Source organism: Daucus carota, chromosome 2 (assembly GCF_001625215.2).
Source record: "Daucus carota subsp. sativus chromosome 2, DH1 v3.0, whole genome shotgun sequence".
NCBI lineage: Eukaryota > Viridiplantae > Streptophyta > Magnoliopsida > Apiales > Apiaceae > Daucus > Daucus carota.
The window spans coordinates 21,465,373-21,480,632 of record NC_030382.2 but is presented as its reverse complement, the minus strand read 5'-3'; the positions used below and the strand labels follow the sequence as shown (position 1 = coordinate 21,480,632).

Below are 15,260 nucleotides of genomic sequence, written 5' to 3'. Positions count from 1 at the left end.
CCTGGTCTGGATCTTAGCACAAGTTCTCTGAATAGGAACAACAGGAGGATCGACGTACATGTTCCTATCGGCTTCATTCATCTTATCATTCAGAAATAACATCAGAAACCTTGGATAGAAGCATTCAACTTTTTCATTCTGATGAATTGATCGTTGTGTAACAGACCCCATCTTTCTGATAATCTTCCTCAGCAATATCTTCCCAAAGTTGATCCGTCTGTTATAAGATATGCTGAATCCAAAGATTTGTAGCATTGAAGAAATATTGCCAAAATTCTTCCGATTAGTGGGAGCAAACACCTTTGCCAGGGTGTCGAAGAACACATCCCATTCAGCCTTCAGATTTCCCTTAGACATCTTAGGGAGAAAGATTTGAGCTTGATAATTAATATCCCTTGGAAATCGCAGGATTCTGTTCACATCATCAACAGTGATGACAATCCTCTTTCCGTTAGGTAGATCCGTTATCAGCTTGTAGTTTTCCAGGATCGTAGAATTGACAGCATTTGAGTAGTAGTCGAATAGTGGTTGCACTTGAATCGGAATATCAGCTGTAAGTGCAGTACTGGCCAAACATTGCCTTGAAAGAAATCTGACCCAAGTCCGGAATCTGTCTGAGCAGTCATCAGGGTTAAGGCTAGCACAATAGTTGGTCTCAGCGATAACAAATTCTCCGGCCATTTTTTAATAATTAAAAATTGAATTAAGCGAGAGTTTTTCAAATAAAATGTGAATTCTCAAATGTCTCGCAAATTTCAATTCATACGTGATTAATTAATTAATAATTCGAAATATTAGAATATTATCGAATTAAAATTTAATTAACCTAAATGGCACTTGGACAATTTAAACTCAGCTAGATAATCACCAAACAAATCCTTAAGTCCAAATAAATCAGATTTGCCAAACAGGTCCTTAAGACCAAAAACCCAATTTCAATTAACAAACCAAACAGCCCCTTAAATTACCAAGAACCCTAAAATCCCAAATCAAGCAATAAGCACTTCGAATCTTCGGTTTCAGCAGCAGATGCATACAATAATCAAATCACAGTCAAGAATCAGCCAAATACGATCTCGAAAAGCTCAAACCCAGATCAACTCAATTCGAATTTTCACAAAAAATCGGCAGAGTTTCGACTCAATTAAGTCGAAAAAGAGTAGCCAAGCAAGCAACAAGGGCTTGAAATCGAGATCACAACAAGTTTTTAAGTCGAAAACTTGAAAAACTGAACAGCAATCGAGGTGTGTAAATCGCAGGCGAGAATGTATGTATCGGAGAAGACGAAGTGAGGCAAGACAAAATGAAATTGTCTTGTTGAACTGATGATTATATATGCACAAGACAATATGAGGCAATCGGGGCGATAATTCCAGTAAGACAATCGAAATTGTCTGACCGAAGCAACGAAGGGGAGTGTATTAAGGAGTCAATAAGACAATTTCATTGTCTTACCGAAATACACAAAAAGTGTCTTAGAAAGACAAACGAGAATTGTCTTGCTGTGCGTCTAAAACAGAGAAACGTGGCAAGACAAAATGAAATTGTCTTGCCGAGTTCTAAAAGCACCCCAGTAAGATAAAGCCGAAATGTCTTACCGAGAATAGATTTAAGAAATATATATATATATATATATATATATATATATATATTATGATTTTTGATTGATTTTAAAGATAAAACCTTTTTGCACTTAAAATCAAAAATCTATAATAAAACAATACTATAAATTACACAAATATTTTGTAAATTCCAACTTTAATTAACTATAAATATTTATGAATTTAACTTAAATTCAATAAAATGAATTAACTTAAACTCAAATATTTATGCTTAATTAATTTTGAAAAATACAAAATAAATACAAATAATTATCTAACTGCTTAGAGAATATTACAGGGGAGTACATGAGCAGTTAGAAAATTACAGAATAATGTACAGGCTTGCATAACTACTCAAAAATATTATCAGATAATATACAGAAAGTCATATAAAATCTAATAACACAGATATAATTACACAGAAAATTCACAAAAATATATAAAAACATATAATACATATGAAAAATATATACAAGAGAACTATGTCATATTTAAAATCCCTAACTCACAAACCAGCTTAGAGAAAGTGGATTCATCCAGTGGTTTAGTGAAGATGTCAGCAATTTGCTCAGTCGTGGGCATAAAATGTAACACCACTGTACCATTCATGACATGTTCTCGAATGAAATGATACCTGATATCAATGTGCTTGGTTCTTGAATGTTGAACCGGATTGTTGGAAATGGCTATGGCACTTGTATTATCACAAAATATGGGAATTTTGTTTACTACAACACCATAATCATTCAATTGATTCTTGATCCACAAGATCTGAGCACAGCAGCTTCCAGCAGCTATATACTCAGCTTCAGCAGTAGAGGTAGACACGGAGTGCTGCTTCTTGCTGTACCAGGAAACCAACCGACGTCCTAGAAATTGACAGCTTCCAGACGTACTCTTCTTATCAATCCTGCATCCTGCATAATCAGAATCTGTATAGCCGGTTAAGTCAAAACCAGTATTCTTAGGGTACCAAATACCTAATCCAGGTGTACCCTTAAGATATCTAAAGATTCTTTTGACGGCTATAAGATGTGATTCTTTAGGATCAGCTTGGAACCTAGCACACAAACATGTTGCAAACATGATATCTGGTCTACTTGCAGTAAGATAAAGTAAAGAGCCAATCATACCTCGATAGCATGTGATATTAACTTTCTTACCAGATTTATCCTGGTCAAGCTTTGTGGCAGTGGCCATGGGTGTCTTTGCCGGTGAAGAGTCTTCTAGATTGTACTTTTGAAGAAGATCTCTGACATACTTGGATTGGCAAATGAATATTCCATCTTCCTTTTGGCTTACTTGAAGACCAAGGAAGTAGGACAGCTCACCCATCATACTCATCTCATAGTTACTCTGCATCAACTTAGCAAATCTCTTGCACAAGTTATCGTTAGTAGAACCAAATATAATATCATCAACATATATTTGTACAAATATCATATCCTTATCATGCAATTTGTAAAAGAGAGTTTTGTCTATGACACCTCTTGTAAAATTGTTTTCAATTAAAAACTCAGAGAGAGTGTCATACCATGTTCTTGGTGATTGCTTGAGTCCATAGACAGCTTTGAATAGGAAGTAAACAAAATCAGCAAACTCTGGATTTTCAAAGCCAGGGGCTGTTCCAGATATACTTCTTCTTCCAGCTTTTCATTCAGAAATGCACTTTTCACATCCATTTGATAAACCTTTAAGTTGGAGTGTGCAGCAAATGCAAGAAATATTCTGATGGCTTCAAGACGAGCAACTGGAGCATAGGTTTCATCATAATCAATTCACTCTTCTTGTGAATAACCTTTTGCGACCAGTCTGGCTTTGTTTCTTACAACAACGCCATCACAATCTAACTTGTTACGGAAGACCCATCTAGCTCCATTGGTAGATTTTCCTTTTGGTCTTGGAACCAGGGCCCAGACTTCTTGTCTCTCAAATTGATTGAGTTCTTCTTGCATGGCAAGAACCCAATCAGGATCAGCAAGTGTTTCTTCTATTTTCTTTGGTTCTAGTTGAGATAGAAACCCTGAGAATAGGCATTAATTTGTCGTAGCACTTCTAGTCTTGACACCAACATTAGGATCACCAATAATTAAATCAAAGGGATGATCTCTGCTCCAAATCCTTTCCCTTGGAAGATGTGTCCTTGATGATTCAACAGTATTATCATTAAGCTGAAATGTGTGACTAGTTGATCCATCAGCTCCCCCTGAGTTGTTGCCAGGTTGACTTGATGATCCACCACTAGCATTAGTGGAATCTCCAATGTTTCCACCATTTCCTCCACCATTGCCTGGATCATTACCATCATTGTTGTCATCTCCTGTTGCAACCTCAGGTGGCATATCATCATCTGAATCAGAATCTGGATAGTTGTCAAACTTCAGAGACTCAGATGGATCAGCAGATTGCAGACTAGGAAGTTTAGTGTCATCAAATGTAACATTGACACTAACTTTCACTGACAGAGTGTCAATCACAAAAACTCTATAAGCAATTTTGGTATAACCAACAAAGATTGCTTCAAATGCCTTTGGTTCAAACTTACTTAAATTCTCTTCACCATCTTTAAGAACAAAGCATTTGGCTCCAAAGACATGAAGATGTTTGACATATGGTTTCTTGTTGTTATACAGTTGAAAGGGAGTTTTCATGTGATCCTTATTGATCAAAGTTCTATTCTGGGTGTAATAGGCAGTGCTCACAGCTTCAGCCCAAAAGTACAGAGGAAGCTTTGCTTCAGCAATCATTGTTCTAGCAGCTTCAATCAGTGTGAGATTCTTTCTTTCGACGACTCCATTCTGTTGTGGAGTCCTTGGTGCTGAGTACTGTCTGTTGATTCCCTTGTCAGAGTAAAAGTTGATTAAGGTTTGATTCTTGAACTCAGTTCCATTATCTGACCTTATTGCTTTTACAGGAACACCCTTTTCCAATTCAACTTGCTTGATATGATCAATTACTGTCAGGGGAGTTTCATCCTTGGAAGCTAAGAAGTAAACCCAAGTAAACTTTGAGAAGTCATCCACAATGACCAAAGCATATCTTCCTCCATCAATTGACGTAATATTCACTGGGACAAATAAATCCATGTGCAACAGGTGCAATGGTTTAGTGATACTATTGATGGTCTTGCTTTTGTGAGATGCTCTCTTTGCTTTTCCTTTCTGACAAGCTTCACAGAGATCATCAGATGTAAATTCCAGGGAAGGCAAACCTCTCACCAAATCTCTCTTGACCAGAGAGTTTATAGTTTTGAAGTTGAGGTGTGAGAGTTTCTTATGCCATAACTGACTATCTTCAGAAGATGCTTTTGCATAGAAACAGTGATATTCATTTCCTGGTCCAGTAGACAAATCAGCTACGAATATGTTGCCTTTCCTGATGCCACATAGTGAAGGACGTTTATCCTTAGTATGTTTGATTATACATATTTCCTTTTCAAAGTGAACATAATAACCCTTGTCACAAAACTGGCTGACACTAAGGAGATTATGTTGTAGTCCTTTGACTAGTGCAATTTCTTCTATGATGATCCTTCCAACTTTGTACTTGCCATATCCAACAGTACGACCCTTGCTATTATCAGCAAAAGTAACTATAGGTCCAGTTGCCTCTCTCACTTCAGTCAGCAGGGATCTATTGCCAGTCATGTGCCTTGACGCTCCACTGTCAAGCACCCAAACAACTCGAACAACTCCACTGGCACCCTGCAAAAGACAACTTGATTAAACATTCTTTGGGACCCACACTTGATTGGGTCCAGCAAACTTAAAGAACTGATTTCTATCAGGTGTAACAACAGAGCCTCTTGGACTGATACTTGGTTCAGACTTGACTAAACTTACTTCCTTAACAACAGCCTTATAAACCTTAGTTTTAGGCTTTGGAACATAAGTCTCCTTCCTAACACGAGGAGGACTAGCAGTCTTTGCTCTAGCATACTTCTTGTTTGTGTCTTGTCTTGGTGACGTGTTTTCATTTTTAGCATGCAAGTTCTTAAAATAAGCAGACATAGTATTGAAAGCACAAATCATACAATTGTCAACACCACAAAATTTATGGCATGCATCAAATATAGGGACAACAGGAGTATCAGTCACAATAGTAAGAACATCAACAGATTCTACTCTAACATTATTAACAAATTTGAAGTTCTCAGTAGAATGGCATCTATTGTTTCTGTTCTTACTATTCACAAAGTTATTAGGCTTGTTGAACTTAGTTCATTCTGAGTTGACTCCTAAACCAGCTTTAGGCAACCTAACATTGCCTTTCACTTTGATTGGTTTCAGGTTTGTCAGAATCTAATCTCTCTTCTCATTACTCTCTTTCATTTTAGGGTCTTCCTGTTTGAGTTCATATTTAATGACAACAGGAGTTTCTAACAGAGGTTCAGCTACTGAGGATTTAAACAAAGGGTGAGGGGAATCTTTCAAAACAAAAGGAATTCCTCTCTCCTCAGCACTCTTCTTAAAGGGAGTGATGTTACTAGCCTTACCTACAGATTTGTTATAGTCAAAGCCTATTCCAACAGTTCTCTTGATCTCTTGTTTATCATTAAGCTCTTTAACTATAGTGGAGGCATCCTTAAAGGCTTTACATTTCACTTTCTCTTCGTCTAGCTGAAGTCTTAAAGCAATCTCACCTTTTTCTAGAAATCTGACTTTAGCAACTTGTAATCCTAAATCCATAGTCAGTTGTTCAATTTTAGGTTTCAATACGTTCATCTCATTCATCTTATAAGCATAAATATCTAAGACTAACGTATCAATTTTAAGATTGACAGCTTTAAATTTTTTAATAGCATCATCTCTTTCATGTCCTAATTGCATAAACAGTTTAGGGCATGTAGGATCTACCTGAAAGCTTCCAGCAGGAGGAGGTGAAGATGATCCAGTATTAGCCATGAAAGCAACATTCCCTAGCTGCTCCTCTTCATCACTATCTGTATCATCCCAGCTTTTGCCTTCTGCCAGATAAGATTTGCTTTTGAAGTTTTGACCTCCAGAAGTTCCCTGATGCTTTCTCACTAAGGCATCATACTTCTGTTTCAGCTCATCGTACGAATCCTTTCTCTTTCCTTGAACCTTGGGCTGCTTGCACTCAGTTGCAAAGTGTCCAGGTTCACCACAGTTGAAACATTTAAATTTACTTCTATCCACCATCCTAGTCTTGTATCCTCCTTTGCTTGTAGAAGATGAATAACCTCCCTTCTGAAACTTACTAGCAGTAGGTTTGTATTTGTAGGAAGGGTTCTTCCGGAATCTCATGTTTCCAAACTTCTTGGCAAACAGTGATAGAGATTGATCTTCTAATAGTTCTAGCTCTTCCATTGTATAGAACTCATCATCACCACTGGAAGAAGCAGTCTGACCCATCTCAGGTACAACAAAATCCTGAGTGGTTTTAGAAGGAAGAACAACATCCTTCTTTCTTTCCGGTGTAGGTGATTCAACAACTAGAGCTCTTGAGTGGTTCCGTGTTTTACCCCATCCATATCTCTGCTTTGTCTGAACTTGTTCCAGTTCATAAGTTTTCAGAACTCCGTAGAGTCTTTCCAGAGATATCTCATTCAGATCTCTGCTTTCCCTGATTGCAGTGATTCTGTGTTCTAGATGTTCAGGAAGGGTTAAGAGAAACTTCATGTTGACCTCTTTATTGTCGTAGTATTTTCCATTCAGATTTAAGTTGTTAATCAGATTATTAAGTCTGATAAATACATCTGAAATCCCTTCTCCGGGATTGGAACCAAACTGTTCATACTGAGCCATCAGTATTTCTTTCTTGTTCTCTCTTACTTCTTCTGAGCCTTCATTGATGATTTCTAGCGTAGCCCAGATTTGCTTCGCATTCGTACAATTAACAACAGCATTGTACATGATAGGATCTTGGGATTCAACTAAGATCAGTTGGAGAGTGTCATCTAGGTTCATCTGTTCACTCTCTTCATCAGTGTACTCAGAAAGTTCTTTCGGAACAGTTTTATAAGGCATTAACACACCATCTTCTTCGTGTGCTATAATAAGCTTCATCGGAGTAGAAACACCCTTGTTCAATATCCTGATATATTTCTTGTTCGCAGTGCGGAGGAATAGTAACATGTGCCTCTTTCATAGGCCGAAGTGTTCTTTGCTGAACGGTGGGATTTTAATGCTACTAATCTTTTGTGTGCCCATTTTTTAAGGAATAAAAGTGAATAGTGTTTGGATGAGATTTGGATTACTGAAAGAAAAATATTTTAAATCAAAATTAATTATTGGAATAAAATTAATTCGAATAAAAAATATTTGGACGTTACAGAGTGTGTATAGGATCTGATACTGAAAAATGATATCAACCGTTCTGATGCCAATTGTTAGGTCCGGATACGATTGTAGAAGGGGGGGTTGAATACAATCGATACCAAATTATCGCGGAAGTGAATCTGATTGAATATAACTTGTTAATCAGATTATAATTAATTAATATAACAATGTTCGAAGTCGTTATATAATTAATATGGTTCAGTTTTAATGTCCACTAAAGTTCGTAGAATAAATTCGACAGGGTATATTCTAGATTTAGTGATTAAAACAACCGGGTTATCAAAGCACAGAAAACTGTGGATATAACGATCAAGCAAGTTACGAACAACTTGAAAGCTTTATAAATGCTTTGAATTACAAAGTGATGAACACTTAGAAATGAAGAAACTAAGCCATATATATAGGCAAAGCTTTGTACTTGTAAGACAATGGAAAGACAAGACAAATACAAGTAGAAAAGACAATCTAGCAAAGGCAAGACAAAACATAAGCAAGGAAAGACAATTTAAATGTCTTACAAAGCTATTTATACGGCAGTAAGACAATCAGATTGTCTTGTCCACCATTAAGAATTTCGGTAGGACAATTCTTTATCTTGGCAGAAATCATTCGGCTAGACAATCAAGGATTGTCTTGGCAGAGGTCATCTCCTTCGGTAAGACAAAGATATTGTCTTGGCAAAGAACACTCGGTCAGACAATGTGATTGTCTTGGCAGTGCAATTCGGTAGGACAATCAATTGGGATTGTCTTGCTGCTTCATCCTTTCATTCGGTCAGACAATCTCTAAGGGATTGTCTTGCTGACTTTCCCTTGCAAACGGTAAGACAAATAGAATTGTCTTGCTGTGACCACTTGAGCTCTTCTGGCAGTAAGATGAAGCCACTTGGCAAGACAATTCTAAATTGTCTTGCTGAGATGGTTTAGGTGTTAAATAATGTAATTTGACATATATATTAAATAGAAAATTATCCACTTAATTAAGTTAACCATATAAATTCATAAATTAAATTAATTCGAGAGTGAATTAATTTAATAAATAAATTACATAATTAATATAATTATTTGTGAAGTGAAATAATAATCTATTAAATATTTAATCACCCATTCTTCAGTAGAACTGCTTCCCGTCTTCTTTAAACTTTAATAACTTCTTCTTGATTTGTCGAACGAACGAACTACCACTTCTGAATGACTTCAAATATTTAATTTGAATAACTGATAAACAGATGTACTGTCTGGTTCATCTGTATCTAGTTAAATCAAATATTCTTCGTCAAATTAACAATAAGAATTTGGTTTGTTCGTCGAGTCTTCGTCTTGTAAGTACTTCTTCATTGAATGGAATCTTCTGATGAAATAAAGTATAGAAACTTTATATCTTCTGAACTCCTGGACGTGCCACAAAAGATTATTTGTGCACTGAGGCTTGAACATATTAATGAACTTCTTTCAGTGGTGTGCAGCAGCATCCTTGAATTTATCTGACATATAATTCCAATAAATCATTTGACGTTCTTCGTACGGATTCCGATGACTTGCTATTTACTGAGCTTTCTTATCTGAGTTGAGTTGTAACTCTTTAAATACAAATAGGCTGAACATATGTCTTTCAGGCCAGAACTTGTCCAGAATGCAGTAGATAAGGTAAACATTGTAAAAGCAAAGCTGAAGGCTACCCAAGATCGACAGAAAAGTTATGTGGACCAAAATAGAAGAGAGATGGAATATCAAGTAGGTGATAAAGTATTTCTGAAAGTATCGCCATGGAAAGGGGTGATGAGATTTAGCAATAAGGGGAAGTTGAGTCCTAGGTATATTGGACCATATGAAATAATTGAAAAGATAGGACCACTTGCCTATAGATTAGCATTGCCCCCAGAAATTTCTCAAATCCATGATGTATTTCACGTAAGCATGTTGCGAAGATATAGGTCAGATCCTACACACGTATTGAAGGACCCCGGATCGAAATCAAGGACGATTTGAGTTACATTGAAGAACCTGTCAAGATAATAGGGCACAAGACCAAACAACTAAGGAATAGAGAAATACCGCTAGTTAAAGTACTATGGAGAAACCACGCGATGGAAGAAGCCACATGGGAGACAGAGGAGCATATGAGAAGCAAGTACCCTCACCTATTCGACGATCCAGGTACATGATGGATTTTGTGGACAAAATTCTTTAAGGGGGGAAGAGTTGTCACATCCTCGTCGCAAATAAATGCTTTATAATAGTTTTGAATTTATTAAAATAGTTTTCGGGATTTTTAGATTTAATAAATATTTTCTTGAGAATTTATAAGGAATTTGCGAATAGTAAAGTGACCCTATAAAGGAGAAAGGACATGAAGGGGTAATAATATAAGTTCTAGATTAATTTTTAGATATTTTATTAATTACCAGAACAGAGAAATAGTGAACGGAAGTACAGTCAAAATTTTAGGATTTTGCTCCGAACTGTGATTATAAAATCCAGTTAGTAGAATATAAGTGAAAATAGAAAAGACACAAAATGAGCCAAGAATTTTCTTAGAGTATCTAATTAAATTGTGGAACTCATTTATGAATTTTCGGAAATTTTATGAAGCTCAAGGAAGTAAAAATGAAAAGAAATAAAGGAGCCGGATACCCAAGATTTCCGGACTGCAATATGACTTTAAACTAAACCAGCGAAATTTCAGAAGGAATACTGAAGAGAAGGTTAGTACGGTTATGATCTTTGGAGTCTCTAGAACATTCCTATATTGAGTTTGAAGAAAAAACTCGAGATTAAGAGTGGACAGGGATCAGTAGGAAAATATCAGACCAATACATCCCTAAGAAAAAGTGCAATATTTTCAGACTCCAAATGAGCTCATTTTACAGTAAAAAATTCCCAAATAATATACTAGGAATTATTATATCATCCGAATCTGTAAAGGAGATAAAAAATAGTGAGATTTAGTTTAAGATTTCAAGAAAAGTGATTAGCTTAAAATGAATAAGCCTTAAATATATCCAGGAAGTCTATGGACATACCGTTGGCAAGCTAAATGGTGCCACGTGTCAAGAAAGCATTTCACCGCCTGAATAACTAGATAAACATTCAGTCAACATAAGGAAAATGGTAGAGTTTATCCATTTTGATGAAGAAATTCGAAGTGGAAGAACTATAAAATAGGGAGGAGAAGAAAATTCATAGAAAAAGATTCCTAGCTCGGATTTTGACGTTCTATACCTTGTTTCGAAGAGCTTGACAAGGGCTGCCATTTGAGGAGTAAGGTTCTTGATTTCCTCTTCAATAACATGTTCAAAAATGGCTTCGATTCTAGCTTGTTTATACTTACATAATTCTATAAGTATTAAGTTAGCTACATGATGGGTTTGTTGTGTAAGCTTCTAAGATGAAAGTTCTTGACTTTTGTATGGAACAACAAGGCTGGGTATATATAGTATGATGATATTAAGTTGATATAATTGCTTGGGTAAGTCGTTAACATGAGTTTAACCACGACAACATTAAGATTATAGCCGTTATAATGCCCGGTTTACAAGAGACAGCTACTGTTACGGTTCACCTGTGGGTCTGCACTTCGAATTTATGAAGTTTCTTTATATATTTGGATAGATCTTGATTAGTAGATTGCGTGAGCACTTGAATCATGCAAAACGGATTTACGGTTTAGAAGTTATAGCCATTTTAGTACAGGACGCGCAGAATCCTAGTTTTCGTAAGAAAATGAACTTTGACGTTACAATTCGACTAGTTCAAAGATGATATAAATCATGAAATAATTTGAATAAATACTAGGGACAAATTGGGAGGTATATGAGTTGGTTTCGTAAGAAAAACTAGAATGATTTATAAGTGAAAAATGTTAGAACCTAAAGGTGTAAATAGTAACAATAATACGTGAGACGAGAAACAGTTTGTACCAAATCTCTTTAAAATGAAAGGATTGATAATAAGACTGATTAGAAGGGACTTTAAGAGTAGGTAACACATACACACACTATGATATAGAGTTATAAAGGATCTTAATGATTAATTATGTCCCTTATAGGTGCACAGAAAGGTGCAGCAGAACCTTAAGGACAGGAAGTTGTGATTGAGTTGCTGAAGTAAGGTGAGTATACATCAACACTACTTATATCTGTGTGATATGTGAATTACGTAATTTTATATGCTGGAAGTGATATATATTAGAATACTGATTTGACTATGTGATTCTATACATGACTAAAGTTTTTTGATGTAAATGTAATGTGATGATATATCAAAGTACATGTATTTATGGAATGTGTATTGACGTGTGATTTCACGAATGATACATTAGCATAGAGTCTGCATATAGAACAGGTCATATGCACATCCTACATTCATTTGACAGTGATAACTTAAAAAGTCAATGTTACAGTCACTTGTGTAATGGCCACCTTTATATATGGAACCTACGGGTAATTATGGAGCAGACTATATGTCAGCCATAGACGGGGCCGACTTATGTCGGACATAGACGGAGCCGATTTCCATAGTCGGACATAGACGGAGCTCGCCAGACACACATGGATCCTTTGAGGACATGTGGAAACACGGGCATTATACAGTGAACTGTTCACAATAGCAAAAGAAAGAGAAACAGAGATGCATGCATGCATAGATACAAGTTCATACTTTCATGGCATATATGATTAACATATGTCAGTGATTTATGATTAAGTAAAACATATATGTGATGATGTTATATCTTGGTGTAATTTGGGATGATGATAATATTATGAATGAAAGATATTAATTGCTCTCATAAATACGAACAGGAAATATATATTAAAATGAATATTTTCTTACAATTGTTTCGAGAACCTTACTTTCTTTTATTTTCTGGAAGATTTTACAAAGACGCTATAAGTTATTTTCAGACAATCTCAATATCTTTTACAAACTAAAGTTGATGTATATTCATTGAGTTGCGACTCATGAAAATCGCTCAATTTTTCCAGGATATGAATAGTTAGTAGTGTGTTTGTATGAGTGCTCAGTGGAGATTGTAGATAGTGCCTAAGAGACGGTGGTCCAGCAGGATATATGTAGTTTGAGAGATTGTGTTTATGTACTCTAGACTTACTAAGTGTGCAATAAATCATGAAGATAAATTTATGTTTAAATTCTGAATATGTGTGGTGAATATGGATGATGGAAATGTATTGAAATTTTATGTTGCTTGGTAAATGTTGTTGAAGTAGTTGAGATTTTATGTTCTAGTGAAGATCAAGATATAGCCAAGCAATAGCTGATGGTTATATTATCCACTTATACAGGAAAAGATATTTCATAATATTATTAAATTACATGATTTTGCTAAAAGTGCATGAAAATGATTATATGGTACAAGGGTGTTACATGAAGCTTATGTTAATCTTTATATTAATCTTATAATATGATAACGTAGAGCTTATGTTGTCACTAACAGATTCCCAACCAATCCATATATCATCTAATACCAACAATATAGGACTTGGTCCTTTTTGCTGCAACAAGAACACTTGATCATTTTCCAGAAAAATAAGTTACCAGTTTAGATGCAATTTAGGTATCAATATTTATCCTTTCATCCCCTCATTGTTAAGATGACAGGTCCAGTGCTATTGTATGAAAATAAAGTGAAATGTTCCGTCAAAAGAAAAAAAAAATGAAATGATAACAATACAATATGCAGTGGAATCACATATTGCAAGATCTCAATGGCTTACACTATCTCTTTATGGCTGCTACTGGAATACTTCTGAAATATTCAATATCAAGAAGCTCGATGAAATAGAGTTGATGTAAAAAGGTGCTGGATTTAAGCTCAAACATTCTATTTTTATAGCAATACATAGCACGATGGATATATTCAGCTTATCTTTTCATATTGCGTATAAAGATAGATATCTGTTTTCAAATTAAATTTGTCATTACTGTTGTATTAAATTTATAATAATTTTTTTCTATATATCAACTTATTTATTGTAAATAAATCATTTTTATGCTCATGCGTAGCGGACAAAAATTACTAGTACAAGTTAAAACTACAATCTATAACGGCGTCAACCACAAGAAGATGGGCTCCAGCGTGCCCTTGAAGTGGGTGTCTCTGCACTCTGTTATCAAGCTTCTGCTCTGGATGCTGTTGAACTCATGGAGCCCGCCTGAACAGGTCTTCCACCTTAATGAGGTCAGCTTGTACCACCGTGTTCGTTTGCATGGTCGTTGCCGGTAGAAAGAGACAAATTTTGACGAATATTCGACTCCGAATCAGAGTCCTCGTCATCATGCTCATCTTCTACCTTCACATCTTCCTCCAATGGTACTATGAATTCCGGGGTGCCTTGGACTCTTCAAGGATCAATTATTTAGGTGGTTTTTGATTTGCATTTAAATGGAATTCATGTAAAGTGCTTAAGGATTTTATTAAAGGCAAACTGTTTAGTAAAATGATATTAGACAAATCATGGAATCTATGGATATGGTTAGGATTTTACTTAAAATGATGATTATATTGGTACCTTAAAGAGGTTTTTTGATGACATTGATGGCTTCTGGTCTTGGATGATCCAAGTAAAGGTCATGTCGATTTGACATTGTTTGAAAAGTAGAATTTTAAAACTAGGCTTCTCTGTCTTATGTGTGTTAACTTAATTTCTGATAAGTGATGCTAGGTAAGTGACGATAATAATGTTCTGGCAGAATTCTAAATATCAAAACCTGGTGAAGGTCTAAGTTAAACAAAATATTAACTCTAATAATAATGTCTAAAATTTGACTCAGGGACTTTTAGAAACTTTAAATATGTATTTTGCAAACTTGTAGGATATATCCTCGAATTCTCTTAGAGTTTTTCAAATTGTCTGAGTTACTGTGGTTAATAGATAATCAATATTTAATAGAAAGGAGGATATTAAAGATAATTGACATGCCAAAATTAAGGTGATAATTGCACAGTTATTAAGGGCTTTAATCGCAGCTGAATTAAGGGATCTGATTTGGGAAGTAGCTACCATATTTTGAATATATGTTAAGATGCTAATTTTCAGCCAAGATTAGTAACGGGTTTTAAAAAAAACAGTCTTTAAATTATATTGAAAGAGCTGAGAAATTAAGTTGAAAAGTTTAATTTCCTTAAATTAAAACAAAGAAGGGATATCACAGAAAGTGAATTCAGTTATATAATATATGGATACAAAAATTGTTATATGGTATTATTTAAAATATTGATACATAGCAAGAATCAAGATCTTAATTTGAGGAGAGACTTGATTACGTTATATGATATGACAAATCTGGAAGCGTTTCATATGATATGCATCCTGAGCTCGGTCTTGATCAAATTCCAA

At 35.2% G+C, this 15,260-nt stretch overlaps 1 long non-coding RNA gene across 1 annotated transcript; it reads left to right on the top strand.

Moving 5' to 3' along the window:
* Window positions 1–11,023: 11,023 nt before the first annotated feature.
* On the top strand, window positions 11,024–14,354 carry LOC108203749 (uncharacterized). Its single transcript, XR_010288424.1, has 3 exons — window positions 11,024–11,163; window positions 11,951–12,013; window positions 13,927–14,354. It is a non-coding gene; the product is annotated as an uncharacterized LOC108203749 (long non-coding RNA).
* The last annotated feature ends 906 nt before the right edge of the window (window positions 14,355–15,260 follow it).